Source organism: Musa acuminata, chromosome BXJ3-2, assembly GCF_036884655.1.
Source record: "Musa acuminata AAA Group cultivar baxijiao chromosome BXJ3-2, Cavendish_Baxijiao_AAA, whole genome shotgun sequence".
Lineage (NCBI taxonomy): Eukaryota > Viridiplantae > Streptophyta > Magnoliopsida > Zingiberales > Musaceae > Musa > Musa acuminata.
Window position 1 is genome coordinate 1,748,432 of NC_088350.1, and position 17,352 is coordinate 1,765,783.

Here is a 17,352-nt window from a genome sequence, read left to right on the forward strand (position 1 = left end):
AAATTGACTATTGACTCTTGAATTTAAAAAAAGAAAAATATTTTAAATATAATTAATGTATCTATGGAACAATATAAATCATATGTTTGGTAAAGTACTTTGAAGTTGTAAAGAATGTTTGTGTAATAGTTTTATCTCTTCTTTTTATCTATTTTAACATCGATTACTATTAATTTGACTATAAATATTTTGAGTTAAGATGGGAGGAAATTTGTACTGAGCATAACAAAGGGATGTGATTCAGAAGATTTGAGTTGGCAGGAAGTTCGGCAGCATGCTGCTTAAACTTTCTGACTTGAAAATAAAATCATGCATCAAAACTATCAATAACTATGTGGTTGATAATTCAATGTCCGATGGGATCAAAACCAGATGACGGAGACGTTCCAAACATGAACATTAAAATCCCTTTTTCTTATTCTGTAGAAACAAGAAGTACGAGGAGAGTCTTCCATTGGGATGTCTGAATTCCTTTGTTACTGATCCCAAATGGAACGTTGATCGCCATTTTATTGTGACAGATCTCAAAGAGGGGGCAGAAACCTTGTCGTAGTTGTGCACTTATCATCGTGCTAAGTATCTAATGAGAAGAAGATGTTAGTAAAGATCATGACTATTGATTGATAGCATAAAAGATCATTTTTGAACAATAATTTCTCGACTAACTATCTTTTATTAGGTGACCGATGATTTATCATTCGAAAGAACTCCCATCAAGAATCAAACCCATCATCATCATCATCGTACTAAAATAACTTAATCATGAAAATGTCATCGCAACTTATCGAGATCGAAAGCTCAACCACGATCATGAGTAATTCAATAATTGGTACATATGAACTATGAGTAATTCAATCAATCCTTGTTTAAGTGACTTTTGACTGTCAAAGATTCAGGTTAATCTTACAACTAGACTGAAGCTACGGTCCAAAGATTCAGGGACGAGCTGTATAAAAAACTCGGTGAGCTTATGGAATCAATCGCATGGTTAAGATGAGACACGTATGCCATTCCCCACACGAGCATGTGAGCATAATTAGCTCCATCAATTGGATCTCGTCTTGATTGTTACATCCCCTTCGATCCAAAGCAATTTGGCAGCCATCTCTCACCTACTACATGGAGAGGAAAGAGAGACAAAGAGAGGTTGGTGTAGACAATGACATATGTGGTAGCTCAACAATGCTCGGAGCCTTTTCCTTTTTTCCAACTAATTTCACTTTATTATTAATTAATAATTTAAGTATCCACTTATTTATTAATTCTGTATCAAATTTTATTAATAAAGACCATGATTCAGTTTAAGCAAACGGAATGGCAATGGATATCTAAATTTGATCTGAATGATAAAATGTGAGGGTGAGATTCAGTGCCTAAATCATGTCATGGAGTGTTAACCAGCTAAGTTAATTGGTGTCATCGTCTTCGATCAATACGATACCATATGTTTTATATATATATATATATTTTAGAGGTGATTAATTTTTTAATTATACTAATTCTAAAATTCATTATACCACAAAAACAAAAAACATAGAAGAAAAGCCAAAGTAGATAGAAGAATTGGTGAGGAAAAATGATTGCATGATTACACATCCCCTTGCGATCCCACCAACCCCTCGCGCCTCCGTCTTCGAGGAAATGATAATGTTTAATTTCTCACCGTACGATCTCGATCGATCGCAATCCGACGGTCCACAGTCCATGCCAACTAACCCACTCTTCCCCTGTTCCAACCACCCCAACTGTCCCATGCCATTGCCACCACCTCCTCTCTGCCTCTCTATTTAATGTTTCTCTTGTCACCTCTCTCTTTCCCAGTAAAGCTTTCCATCTCTACTAGCAACTTTTCTCTCTCTCTCTCTCTCTCTCTCTCTCTCTCTCTCTCTTAATGGAGGTCGAGAACGGCGCCTACACGAACAGCACCACGGATGGGCTGTGCATCAAGGCTGACGCCCTGAACTGGGCCGCGGCGGCGGAGGCGCTGTCAGGGAGCCACCTCGACGAGGTCAGGCGGATGGTGGAGGAGTCCCGTCGGCCTCTGGTGAGGCTGGAGGGCGCGACGCTCACGATCTCCCAGGTGGCGGCTGTCGCTACGGCGGCAGCGGTTCGGGTGGAGCTGTCGGACTCGGCGAGGGACGGGGTGCGCGCCAGCAGCCAGTGGGTGGTGGATAGCATGACCAAAGGGACCGACAGCTACGGCGTCACCACCGGGTTTGGCGCCACCTCGCACCGGCGGACCAAGGAAGGAGGAGCCCTGCAGAAGGAGCTCATCAGGTAACCCACCCCTTCTTCCCATCATACCTAGGAGAGCAAGTTACATTAAGCATAACAGGTAGAATCCATGGCTGTTTGATCCACTGATTCGTCGAGAAGGGAAGAGTAGGAGCTGTCATGGTCTGGTGCAATCTGTATCCAGGAAGACAGTGGAACAGTCGCATGGTCCTCGTCGCTTGCACAGTGCCCTGCACGCAACCTTGTCGTTGCATGCGGATGCAATAAGAGAGAGAGAGAGAGAGAGAGAGAGACCAAGATCCAACTACAAAGGACGAAAAAGATGCATGAGATCCACATTAGTAGATGCTGCCACTACCAACCCAATCGGCGGAGAAGGTATCATGAAATCAATTATTTGTGGGGTAGGTGGGGCGCTTAACATGGGCAATATACATGTGGTTTGCATTCATATTTTATGAGCTGGAACGGTGTTGACCTCCATTATTATTCTACCTACAAGAATCATTATGTTTGTGATGTTGCATGCGACTGCATGATAGGCTCGAGGTTTTGTGGTGTACATGAATCCTTAATATTCCCTGTGCCTATCATTTGTTCGTCTCATGGCTGCTACACTGCCTTGAGACTGGCAACCACGAGCTGTGACAGCTGATCCATCGAGATTCCTTGCTGCAGATTCCTCAATGCCGGAATATTCGGCTCCGGGGGGGAGTCTCGCCACACGCTGCCGGCCTCGGCGGCCAGGGCCGCGATGCTGGTCCGCGTCAACACCCTCCTCCAGGGCTACTCCGGCATCCGGTTCGAGATCCTGGAGGCCATGGCCGGCCTCCTCAACTGCGGCATCACCCCTTGCCTCCCGCTCCGCGGCACCATCACCGCCTCCGGCGACCTCGTCCCCTTGTCCTACATCGCCGGCTTGCTCACTGGCCGCCCCAAGCGAAGGCGTTCGACCCCGCCGGGGAGGCCATCAATGCGGCGGAGGCGTTCCGCCGCGCCGGCATCCCCCACGGCTTCTTCGAGCTCCAGCCCAAGGAGGGCCTGGCGCTCGTTAACGGCACTGCCGTCGGCTCCGGCCTCGCCTCGGTCGTCCTCTACGAGGCTAACGTCCTCGCCGTCCTCGCCGAGGTCCTGTCGGCGGTCTTTTGCGAGGTCATGCTGGGGAAGCCGGAGTTCACCGACCACCTCACCCATAAGCTGAAGCACCACCCGGGCCAGATCGAGGCCGCCGCCATCATGGAGCACATCCTCGACGGAAGCTCGTTTATGAAGATAGCGAAGAAGCTCCATGAGCAAGACCCCTTGCAGAAGCCGAAGCAGGACCGCTACGCCCTGCGCACCTCCCCGCAGTGGCTCGGCCCTCAGATCGAGGTCATCCGCTCGTCCACCAAGTCCATCGAGCGGGAGATCAACTCCGTCAACGACAACCCCCTCATCGACGTCTCCAGGAACAAGGCCCTCCACGGCGGCAACTTCCAGGGCACACCCATCGGCGTGTCCATGGACAACACCCGCCTCGCCCTCGCCGCCATCGGGAAGCTGATGTTCGCGCAGTTCTCCGAGCTCGTCAACGATTTCTATAACAACGGCCTGCCGTCGAACCTCTCCGGCGGGCGCACCCCGAGCTTGGACTACGGCTTCAAGGGCGCCGAGATCGCCATGGCGGCCTACTGCTCCGAGCTTCAGTTCCTCGCTAACCCGGTCACCAACCATGTCCAGAGCGCCGAGCAGCACAACCAAGACGTCAACTCCTTGGGATTGATCTCTTCCAGGAAGACGGCGGATGCCGTGGACATCCTGAAGCTCATGTCCGCCACCTACCTGGTCGCGCTCTGCCAAGCCATCGACCTGAGGCACCTGGAGGAGAACCTCAAGAACGCCGTCAAGAACACGGTGAGCCAAGTCGCCAAGAGGGTCCTGACCGCAGACGTCAACGGCGAGCTCCAACCCTCGCGGTTCTGCGAGAAGGACCTGATCACCATCGTCGACCGCGAGCACGTCTTCAGCTACACCGACGACCCCTGCAGCTCCACGTACGCTCTGATGCCCAAGCTGAGGATGGTCCTGGTGGAGCATGCCCTGGTCAACGGTGAGAAGGAGAAGGACGCAAGCACCTCCATCTTCCAAAAGATCACCGCGTTCGAGGAGGAGCTCAAGGCCGTCTTGCCCAAGGCAGCGGAGGCAGCAAGGGCTGAGGTCGAGAACGGCGACGCGACCATCGCCAACCGAATCAAGGAATGCAGATCGTACCCACTGTACCGGTTTGTCAGGGAGGAGCTCGGCACTGCATGCCTCACCGGCGAGAAGGTGAGGTCGCCCGGCGAGGAGTTCGACAAGGTGTTTGTGGCCATCAACGGAGGGTCGCTGATCGATCCACTTCTCGAGTGCTTGAAGGAGTGGAATGGCGCGCCACTTCCCATATGTTGAGAAAGAGATGGGAGCATTAGTTCCTCTTTGAATTCTTCTTCTCATAGCTGTCGATGTATGTTAAGCAGAAGCGGGGAAATGTGTAGTGAACGTTGCAATGCTGCATTAATTTGTTGCTTGTTCCTTTCTCCAAAGTTTCCATCGGTATATATTTAAGAAAGCAAAGCAGCTTGGAGCATGTTTGGAACATTGATTCAAGAACTCATTTGAACAGAATTTGATCTATGAATCCAAGATAAAGTGAGAATTCAAGGATTACTTTCAGCATCTTTGTTCCTGTTCTTAAGTTATAGGATTTAAGAAAATTTGAGAGAACTAATTCAAGAATAAGATACGAGGAAAAAAGTTAAGTGGCTTCTGACGTGCAAACTCCTCTACGCAGGGTGGATTCTGACCCAGCCAAGAGCTGCAGCATAATTGAATGGATTTTGAACCAGCCATGAGTAATAGCACAAGTGCTCCAAAGACGCGTCACTGCACGTATGCTTTGCCTTGTGATGGAAACACAGCTGCAAGAAAAGCTGGCCCAGAAGACGTTATGATGATGAACTTTTGTAATTATTTTACTCCAAAAATGTGCCAAAGTGAAGGTGAGCATTTTCTGACTTTATGAACTCCCATAAGATCAGAGAGTACATGCCAGAAAATTCACAGGATCAATTCAACATATTGGACTATCTTTTGCTTCAGAAAAGAACATGAGAACATTTGATAGAGACAAATATGATTATAATTATCGATCAATAGAAAGAAATTTTAATTATGATAGAATTTCTTATGATATTGATGGAAACGACTATTCTAATTATTTATTCTAGACTTTTTGCTCTCACCACAGAATCTCCTATAGATTATACACACAATGCCCATAGATGTATGACATGATTGAAAGATTATATATCTTCTCTCATATCTCATTTGTCTCTAAATCCATCGCTCATAATAATCTTATAAAGGATAAGAAAAGAGGAGAAGATGAGTTTAGTTATCTTTGCATATCAGTATCATTGTAGCTTTCGAATTCCACTATGGTTTGCTTGTAGATCAGAAAATATTTTCTGAACAAGATTCATAATTTTGTATCATACCCATCGAGCTTAGCTCTATACAGTACGAGCATACCGAGTAGTATACTCTGGCATATCGCTCAGTGAGTGTATATATATATATATATATATATATATATATATATATATATATATATATATATATATATATATATATATATATATATATATATATATATATATATATATATATATATATATATATATATATATATATATATATATATATATATATATATATATATATATATATATATATATATATATATATATAATAATAATAATAATAATAAATTAAAAGACTTCTCCCAACGAAGAATCTTCTTCTTCCTATGCAAATGAGGAGAAATCGTCGATAATGCCAAGGCCTCCTTATCTTAGACGAGGAGGAGGTGACATCTCATATGCGGCATCCGGCAAGGGAGGGCGATGATAGATCGGGATCGTCGAGGGAGAGTGATACCGAATCTTTAGGTTCTCCCTCTTCTTTCTTCCCCCTCGACTAATATCACTAAGTAGTAGATGATGACGGTCGAAATTAACCGTTACCGATCAATTTCAAGTAGTAACAAAGCAAAAATAGTCCCAATCGATGATACCCCGATAGCGAGCTATCTACATACTAATCTACTGGCGAACCGGTATGTACTACTTGGTATAGGCGATATCATTCAAAATTAAAATCTTTGTTTCTGATAACCATCGAAAGGTACACATCGTAAATTTAGATATATTGTTATTTGATTTCATATTTTAACATTAAAGGTTTTCACATAATAATTGCATGCAGTAGCTACAATAGCATCGTCGTTGCCTACAGGAGTTGCAGTAGCACAATTGTGATAGCATTTATGGTTGCGGCCAACGTCAACTAGACATCAGAGGTCGCACGCAAGCAATGGCTATGCATGATGGCGACGATCATGTCTCACAAAGTCACCGCAGACAATGGCTGTAGTGTGTTAAGACTCTAGCTAGGAGAGTCCTAATTGAGAGGGACATTCTGTTAGGACTCTAGCTAGGAGAGTCCTAATTGAGAGGGAGTCCTAATTGAGAGGGACTTCTGTTAGGAGGTTTTTTCTTAGAGAAGAATTAGGAGTTGTAAGGGAATAGGAGTGTTGAGTAGGAGTCCTATTAGGAGTTAGGGTTTAGAAGCCCTATAAATAGTCATGTATTCTTTCTCTTTCATAAGCAATAGATGAATCTTTTCTGCAGCCTTTGAGCAACAACTTGGAGGGAGGAACGCCTATAGAGTTCCAAGGAGGCCGATCCCCTAAAGAGATCAACCCCAAGTTTAGAATCTGCAAGGGTTCTAACACCTGGTATCAGAGCAGTGTTCTTGGCATCTCGCTGCCCTTCCACTGCCTTCCATCAACCCTCCACAACTGCCCAAAGCAATTCCCACAATTGCTTAAGAGATCGTTGCCAAATTTCCGCCCTCATCTCCACCACCGCGGATCATCCCGTGAATTGCAACAGGTTCTGGTTTCCTACCTTACTGCTGCTGCAATTTAGTTATCCCTATCCGAAAATCCAAAAAAAAAAAATCGTTCCTATATTGCTGTAAATTTTCATCGTAAGTTGTTGAAATTTTTTGACGAGAATTCTATTATCGTAACTTACACCAATTTTCTTGCTGTTACTACCAAAATTTTCTTGATTAAATTGGACATCCTTGCTGTCATATAAACTGAGATATTGCTGTCAATTCCCTCCTCAAATCTCTCAAATTTTTATGGAGATTTCGTCGAGAAACCATTGTTTCTTCGACGATAATTCTGCTCTTACAAGACAACACAATTCTGCAGCAAACTTTTACGGATTTCTATCAAACCTATACATGCCTTTAACCCATCAACAAAAGAGAGATCTTAATATCACAGATTTGGAGTCATATACTATGGCATCTGAGGAGGCAATCAATGCAAAATTTGAAGCCTTTGAGGCACGAATGGAGGATAAGATTCAGACTCTCCTTACCGAATTCAGTTTGGGCCGACCACCAAGCCCGAAGAAATCACATCAAGGAGAGAGCTCTAACCAATCACATTATGCTCAAAGAGATGACTTCCAAGAGAGTTGAGGCTCTATGACAGACCCCAACTATTCGCGCATGAGAGTGGACTTCCCTAGATGGGAAGAAGGAGACCCAATTGGTTGGATCTCGCGCGTAGAGCGATATTTTCGATACCATAAAACTGCGGATGCATCCATGGTGGAAATTGCAGCTATACATCTTGAAGGGGATGTCATACAATGGTTTGACTGATTTGAACACACTTATGGAGTTCTTTCATGGCAACAATTCAAAGAAGACTACTGATCCGCTTCGGACCAACTTATTACGAGAATATTGACGGACAACTAGCAAAGATCCGACAAACCTCCACCATTCAGGAGTACCAGACCAGGTTTAAAAGGTTATCTAATCAAACTCGTGATTGGTCTAAAAAACAATTATTGGGGACCTTTATTGAGGCTTAAAGCCAGAGATCCGGGGAGAAGTTAAGGCGCGACAACCTTACACGCTTATGGCAGCCATCTCTTTCGCACGACTACAAGAGGAGCGATTGAACCATGAAGCCCGGAGGACTATGATCACTCCACGACCTACAATACTAAAGCCCTCAGCCCCCCCTACTATCAACCGAGTCCCTGCACCGAAAAGGTTAACAAGGGAAGAACTTTGGGAGCGATCTGCGAAGGGGTTATGTTGGCATTACGACGAGTCGTGGAGCCGCGAGCATCGCTGTAAAAAAGGTAGACTTCTTATGATTGAACCAGTAGAAGAAGAGGTCATTGAACATCTAGAAGAGAGCCATGAACATGAAGAAGAAGATATGGAAGAAGAGCCACAGCCGACCGACATTACGGTACACGCACTAGCTGGCTACTCAAATCCGCAAACGATGAAAGTTAGAGGCCTTCTCAAACAACAGCCGATCACTGTTCTCATCGACACGGGTAGCACTAATAACTTCCTAAATTGTAAGGTTGCTGCTCGGATGACACTGCATATTGAAGGTTGCAGCAAGTTCAATGTAAAGGTTGCCGACGGCAGAATTCTAAAGTGCGACCAAAGATGCTCGCAGGTGAAACTATTACTGCAAGACCAAGAAATTATCACCGATTTCTTCCTCCTACCAATCGATGACTATGAGGCAATGCTTGGTATAGAATGGCTGACTACACTAGGTGATGTCTCTTGGAACTTTTCTAAATTAATTATGAAATTCTACTGTAAGGGCAAACAGATCATCCTACGCGGGAAGCGCGGAAGCAACGTTACCACTGTTTCGACCCAACGAATGGAGAAAGTTTTGCACAAGGTAAATAGTGGCTTTTTGATGCATCTCCAGCCACAACAAGAAGAGAAGAAAATAGAAATTGAAGATCAAAATTTTGCCCAATTGCTTACTGAATTTGCTAACATATTTGCTGAACCGCGCGGTCTTCCTCCTTCTCGGCAACATGACCATCAAATTCCAATCCTTCCGGGCAAGCCACTAGCGAACACTCGACCGTACCGATATCCTCACCTCCAGAAAGATGAAATTGAAAAGATCGTAAAGGAGATGCTTGAAACAGGGGTGATTCGGCCAAGTTGCAGCCCCTATTCCTCACCGGTGCTACTTGTACGCAAGAAGGACGGAACTTGGCGGATGTGCATCGACTACCGAGCTTTAAATGGCATCATCGTCAAGGACAAGTACCCAATACCAGTGGTGGATGAACTTCTTGATGAATTAAAAGGAGCTCGAGTCTTCATGAAGTTGGACCTCCGATCCGGTTACCACCAAATTCGGGTATGTGACGATGACATTCCAAAAACTGCATTTCGCACACATAATGGCCATTATGAATTCTTGGTAATGCCTTTTGAACTCACTAATGCTCATTCAACCTTTCAAAGTCTCATGAACGATATTTTTCGAAGCTTTCTTCGTAAATTTGTGCTAGTATTTTTCGATGATATTCTCGTTTACAGCCCTTCTCTTGAGACTCACTTTCAGCATTTACGGATTGTTTTGACGATCCTTCGGGAGAATACTCTTTTTGTAAAGCAACCAAAGTGCAGCTTTCTCCAGCAAAAAGTAGAGTACCTTAGGCATATAATATCAGAAGGAGTGGCGTTAGACCCAACAAAAATTGAGGCAATGCAAGGCTGGCCGAAACCTACAAACGTGAAATTACTACGGGGGTTCCTTGGACTAACGGGCTACTACCGAAAATTTGTTAAGGACTATGGGAAGATCAGTGCACCACTCACTTCTTTACTAAAAAAAGATGCTTTCCAATGGTCGGACAAAGCCTATGCTACCTTCGACAAACTTAAAGCAGCCATGACAACGACGCCGGTGCTTGCGCTACCAGATTTCAATAGACCCTTCATCATTGAGGCCGACGCATCTGGAGTCGGAATTGGAGTCGTTCTCATGCAAAATGGTCAACCACTCGCATACACTAGCAAGGCATTATCTCCCTCCCATCAAAACATGTCAGTATATGATAAGGAGATGCTTGCCATTGTACACGCAGTAACGAGGTGGAGACCCTACATGATCGGCCGGCGATTTCAAATTAAAACTGACCATAAAAGCCTCAAGTACATTTTGGAGCAAAAGATATCATCCCCTGAGCGGCAAAAATGGGTAACCAAACTTCTTGGATTTGATTATGAAATTATTTACAAAAAGGGGAAAGAAAACATTATTGAAGATGCACTCTCACGGCTACCTGAACAAGCTAAGGTTTCAGCCATCTCCCTTCCTACCACCGGTCTCCTCGAGGATATTAGGGAAGAATGGAAGAAGGATCCAGAGATCAGCAACATCATAAAAAAATTGGAGGAGGATCCAAGTGCAATAGCCCACTACACCTGGGATTCGAGGGATTTACGCTACAAAGGTCGCATTGTGCTTATACCAGACTCCCCTTGCATCACAATCATTTTGCATGAAATGCACTCCATACCTTCAGCAGGGCACTCTAGATTCCTAAGAACCTACAAAAGAGTGAAGCAAAATTTTTATTGGAGAGGGATGAAAAAAATTATTGCTGAATATGTGGCACAATGTGATGTATGTCAACAGCACAAGGGTGAAGCTGTGGCAAATCCAGGGAAGCTACAACCACTGCTCATACCAGACTCAGTGTGGACTGACATCTCCATGGACTTCATTGAAGGGCTGCCATCTTTCAAAGGTAAAAGCACGATTCTCGTGGTGGTTGATCGACTTACGAAATATGCTCATTTTTGTGCTGTGAGAAATCCCTACACTGCTGCTAGTATTGCTCAGATTTTCATAGAAAATATTGTTAAACTACATGGGATGCCAAGGTCCATCGTAAGTGATCGTGACAGGATCTTCACTAGTAAATTTTGGACCGAGTTATTTCAATTACAAGGCACCAAACTCAAGATGAGCACAGCGTATCATCCACAAACTGACGGCCAAACAGAGGTGGTAAATAGGTGCTTAGAGACGTACCTCCGGTGTTTCGCTAGTGACCAACCAAAAGAGTGGGCGAAATGGCTTCCCTGGGCCGAATGGTGGTATAATACTACATATCATTCATCTACAAAATGTGCCCCTTATGAAGCATTGTATGGTCAACCAGCCCCTGTGATTCCAAAGTATGTAATTGGCTCAGCCAAGGTAGATCAGGTTGACCAAGAATTGATTGATAGGGACAAACTCTTACAACTGTTAAAAGATAATCTCTCTACCGTTCAAGCCAGAATGAAGCAGCAAGCTGACACACGACGAAGTGAAAGAGAATTTTTAGTAGGAGATTGGGTATATCTTCGCCTACAACCATACAAGCAACTCTCTATCAACACTCGAGCCTCCATGAAGCTATCCCCACGTTTTTATGGGCCCTATCAGATCACAGAGCGTATTGGAGCCGTGGCGTACAGACTTAAATTACCTGAGGATGCCAAAATTCACCCTGTCTTCCACGTATCATGCCTAAAGCCCAAGTCGAGAGAACACGAGTCACCCCAGATCCAACTGCCCAACACAATGGAGGATGCAGTAATTCAAGCCCAACCACAAGCCATCCTCGATCGCAGGATCGTGATGCGTCGCCGACATCCCTCTACTGAAGTACTAGTGCATTGGAATAATCTACCACTTGAAGACGCCACATGGGAACCATATGAGGAGCTGAAGACCCGGTTCCCTGAGTTCATGGAATCTCAGCCTTGAGGACAAGGCTGATTTGAAGAGGGCAGGTCTGTTAGGACTCTAGCTAGGAGAGTCCTAATTGAGAGGGACATTCTGTTAGGACTCTAGCTAGGAGAGTCCTAATTGAGAGGGAGTCCTAATTGAGAGGGACATTCTGTTATGAGGTTTTTTCTTAGAGAAGAATTAGGAGTTGTAAGGGAATAGGAGTCTTGAGTAGGAGTCCTATTAGGAGTTAGGGTTTAGAAGCCCTATAAATAGCCATGTATTCCTTCTCTTTCATAAGCAATAGATGAATCTTTTCTGCAGCCTTTGAGCAGCAACTTGGAGGAAGGAACCCTTATAGAGTTCCAAGGAGGCCGATCCCCTAAAGAGATCAACCCCAAGTTTAGAATCTGCAAGGGTTCTAACATAGTGCCTTGCACAATGACCAAGGACAACAGCTATGGTACCTCACGTAGGCAGTGGTTACACCTTACGTAGCAAGCGCAGAATGGGTTAGTTATGGTTTTTGCCAAAAGGATAGTTTTATCCCTCAAAAATAAGATAATTATAATATGTGTCCCTTTATTTACTTTCTAATTTTGATGTTCAAAAATCAAAATAATTTCCTATATATCCTAAGTTAAAATTATAGTTTTATCCTTTAAAAATTCAAATTTTTTAAATTATGTCATTAGTTATAAAATTGATTAATTTGGTTTATGTTAATTAAATATTTTGATTAGACTTGATCATATCTATATTTTGACTATAAAGTATATTATTAATTAGATCGAATTCGAGGAAAAATTAAACTTTGAATAAAAATTAATTTTAATTATTTTTAATTTTAATAGGTCTAATTGGACAAATGGTTAGCTCAAATATATGAGCCTATGGATAGCTCAATATAAAATATGATTTTATTTAATAGTTTTCTCAAATGACTTATTGATAAAATCTTATGATAAATTAAAATCTAACTATTATTCTTAGATTTTATTTTGGTTATTCATATACATATATTTAAAATTATAAAATAATAATTATTTTTTTACATAAAGTCATGATTTATGTTTTGATTATAGTTAACATATGAGTTTTTCTTTATGTTGATTAATCCTCAATAATTATTATGATTATTGTTAAATTATTTTAGCATAAATTAGATTAAAAAAATTAGTGAATATTATTTGTAACTTATATCTCTAAAGTTTATTTGATCGATAGTTGTCAAAGTAGCCTAGGATAGTAAGCTTGTGGGATGTGAATTACAATAAATATCTTATCATTTATTGAATATTTTAAACTATATGTTATATTATCATATTGATCTTATAGCTACTAAAATGGCTTAGATCAATAACTTATAAAATTATATTAAGGAATTAATCATAAATAATATTAAAAAAATAATATTCCCAATGATATTTATAATTAGGAGATTTAGATAATCTCAAAAAAGAATATACTTCGAATAATTATGTGATAGGGTAAGATGATATTATTTTGGATATCATTATAGTCTAGGATTGTATATCCAAAAATAGCAATACTATTCTATGAGGATTATATTAGTCCTCTATAAGTAATTTTGTGTGAATAGTAGATATGTTAATATTTCACCCAAAGTAAAATAGAGATGATTTCAATAGTTCAACATTACATAAAATACTCAAATCATTAATATAATATTATTATAGTGGTACTTCATTGTATTCTTATAAATGTCCATATATTTTTTGGATTAAATGAATTGAGCATATGTAATTTACACTATGTGTTAGACCTTGATTAGACTTAATTATTGAAAGTTTTATGGAATAAATAATTGAGATAATTGATCGAAAAAGTCTAAAAGACTTAGTTTTATGATAATTACTAATAATATTTAGACTTTAGTATAGTATATAATTAGCATACTGAAATATTTAAAAATTAATTTAAATTTATTGACAAGTCATTGGCTAACATATTAATGAAAAAACTGATTGAAATTCAGTATGATAGTATTTAAAGAATTCAAGATGATATCATCAATATGATTGACAAAGTTATAAGCTCAAGAACTTTAGGCATAAATGTATTTGAGTCTTTTTTTCATATAATTTATTTCTAATTCTGTTTTCTCTTAGTTTGGTTTATTTAAAATTTACTATAATAAAATTAAGGATAAGTAAAAATTAAATAAGTTGATAAGTATATGTGTTTCGAAAGAATTAAAATTAAAATATGAAAGATTTATAATATTTTAGGTACTACTCAAAGAATAGGTAACAATAAAATAAAGTTAAAACATAAATCACCTAAGTTTATAAATGCTATATAAACTTATAAAAAAATATTCATAGTAAAGTGCTACTTATATGGCAAGAAAGATAAGAAGAATTATAAAGTTTGGTATGAAAGAAAAATAAATAAATATGACCATTGTATATTTCAAATTAAACATTATAGAAATTATTTTATAATACTTAGTGGATTAATTTTGATATTTCAATACATGTTACAAATAATAAAGATTTATTTTAATATAAAAATTAAAAGATAATAAAATATTTATCATTATAAGCAATCACCTTAAAACGAAAGCGATAATAGTTGGTACTTATCACCTATACCTATAAATGATTCATTTGATAGATATTAAGGATATATGTTATGTCCTTATAATTTTAGAAATTTATGTTCTTTACCTAGAATTGTTAGGATATTATCTCTCTCTTGATGGTCGTAAAATTAGTATAATTAAATAAAAGGTAACTTTTGAATTCGATAGTCTATACATAATTAATGTGATTATGGAGTTTATAATGATCCTAAATCAAATATTCAGATGAAATATAGTTTTAAAAACTTATTCAAATTATATATGCTTATATTTATGGGACACTCCATATTTCTGTTTTAATAAAGAGAGATATTTTATCATATTTATAAATAATATATTGAGATATGACTATATATATATGTATATATATCTAATTTATATAAGGTCTTAAGCTATTGACACCTGTGTACATAAATGAAGTTAAGAGATAATTAGATAAAAAAATTAAAATTATCATATTTGATAAAAGGTGATAAATTTTATGATAGTTATGATGAATCTGATTATAATTCTCAATATAATTTGCCAAATGTACTATAATAGAGTAGGATCAAAAATGAAATTATACTCTTATGAATTTAGTTAGGAGCATGATGAGTTATTTTTTTATACCTAAATCTATATGAGGAGAAGTTCTAAGGATGATTATATATATTCTGAATAGGGTTCATAGTAAGTCAATTCCATTAACTTTTTTTGAGTTGTAGACTAATAGGAAACCTAACTGAAGATATTTACATATTTAATATTGAAGAAATTAGATTCAAGAACTATTTTTAGATATTTTATTATTTATCTAAAAAAATTTAAAGGGGTACATATTTTATTATCCTAATCATAGTACGAGGATAGTTGTTGGTAATGTAAGATTCTTAGAAAATATTAAATTAATATGATTAAAAATCTTAAAATTTAATATTGATATCGAGAAGATATAAGTTGATACTCCTTTATCATTCAAGAGATTATTATTACCCAAAGCATTAAATGATTTGGTAAAGATGAATAATAAAATAATATTAATGAACTATCATACTACTGTTAATGGTTTTTTAGAATAACTATAATCAATAGTTTTGAGAATATCTCAAAGGAAAATAAGATCTATCATTTCTGATTATGTGATATATCTACAAGAATCAGATTATAATATAAGAATCAAAAGGATTCCTCATTGTTTTTATAAAGTTATTAAAAATAGTGATTCTAAAAATTATTATGATATAATGAAAGAAGAGTTAAAATCAATGACCAGAATAATGTTTGAGAACTCATCAAATTGCCCAATAACTATAAAAAGAGTTTGTTATATAAATATTACTAAAAGGGTAACATCAAATAATATAATGACTATAACTTATGATCAAAGATTTTACTCATAGAAAATGCATCAACCATATTGAGATTTTTTTTTATTTTTTAAATGAAGTCGTTAAGAATTATCATTGTATTAGTGGTTCATTATGATTTTGAGTTATATTATAAGGGTGTGAAAATAAGTTTTCGTATTAGGAATATAGATTTATATGTGTTAACCTAAATGACTCACAAAGAAAATGAAAGAAATATAAAATTTGGTATATAAATTTAAGAAATCCATTTATGACTTTAAACAAGCTTTCAACAAATACTATATAAAGTTTTGTAATATCATTATTTCTTTAATGTTTAAGAAAAATATTATTAATTAATATTTATATCTAAATATCAATGGGAGTAAATTTATTATATTAGAATTATATATAGATAATAATTTAATTACCAATAGTGATCTTAGTTTATTATACTAAACCAAGAAATCTCTCACCAATAATTTTAAGATGGTTGATATGAATGAGACATATTATGTTATTAGTATTGAGATAATTAGAGATAAATTTTAAGAATTTCTAAGTTTATCTCAAAATGAATATATTAACCGAGTCTTAGAGAGATTTAGTATACAATCTTATTCAACAAATGATAAAAATAAAAAAAAAATTAATCAAAATAAATCTTTTTAAAAATGACTTGAAAAAAACAGATAAAGAAAATATTCTTTATGTGCAATTGAAAGTTTATTATATGCTTAAACCTATGCCAAATTAGATATCAATTTTAGTTAAAATATTGGGTAGATACTAGAGTTACCCAAGAATGAAAATACTAAAAGACTATAAAGAAAGTAATAAGATATTTGAAAAGGACGAAGGATCATATGCTCACATGTCTAAAATTAGATCAGCTTGAAATGATAATATTTTTTAGGTGCAAATTTTAAAAATTACCTTATTAAAGTCCACTTTACGGTTAATATATATATCAACTTGAGGTAATTTACAAGAAAAATATAAAGCAATACATCATTATATTATTAATAATAGAAGTTGATTTTGTGGCATGCTTTTAAGGCTACTAATTAAGCTTTATAACCGTAAAATTTTATCTCAGGACTTTATATGAATAAACTTAACTATCAAATTGCTAAAGATACTTTGTGATATATCACAATATTTTTCTTATCTAAGACAAGTATCATTACAGATTTATGAATTATAATATAAAGTACTTAATAATTAGATAAAAAGTTTATAAATAATTAATATTAATTACTAACTTGAGTTTCACTATACTGATTACTGAGTTATTCATTTAAAACTTACAAAGAACATATTCTTATAAATGGGTTTGTGAGTAACCCATAAAAGATATAATGATGCATATTTGAGTGAAAATTATAATTAATATTCTTGTTTATATTTTTAAAGTTATTTGTTTATGATATCCGTTCATATTTATTTATGTACATATTATGGTTGAATGTGATGATACGATTATCTTGATAAGATAAATTATATAG

General features: G+C 37.9%; 1 pseudogene across 1 annotated transcript; it reads left to right on the top strand.

Annotated features, from left to right (window-relative positions):
- The first annotated feature begins 1,816 nt into the window (after window positions 1-1,816).
- LOC135632154 (phenylalanine ammonia-lyase-like) lies at window positions 1,817-4,790 on the top strand (annotated as a pseudogene). Its single transcript, XR_010494617.1, has 2 exons — window positions 1,817-2,277; window positions 2,914-4,790. The product of XR_010494617.1 is annotated as a phenylalanine ammonia-lyase-like (transcript).
- The last annotated feature ends 12,562 nt before the right edge of the window (window positions 4,791-17,352 follow it).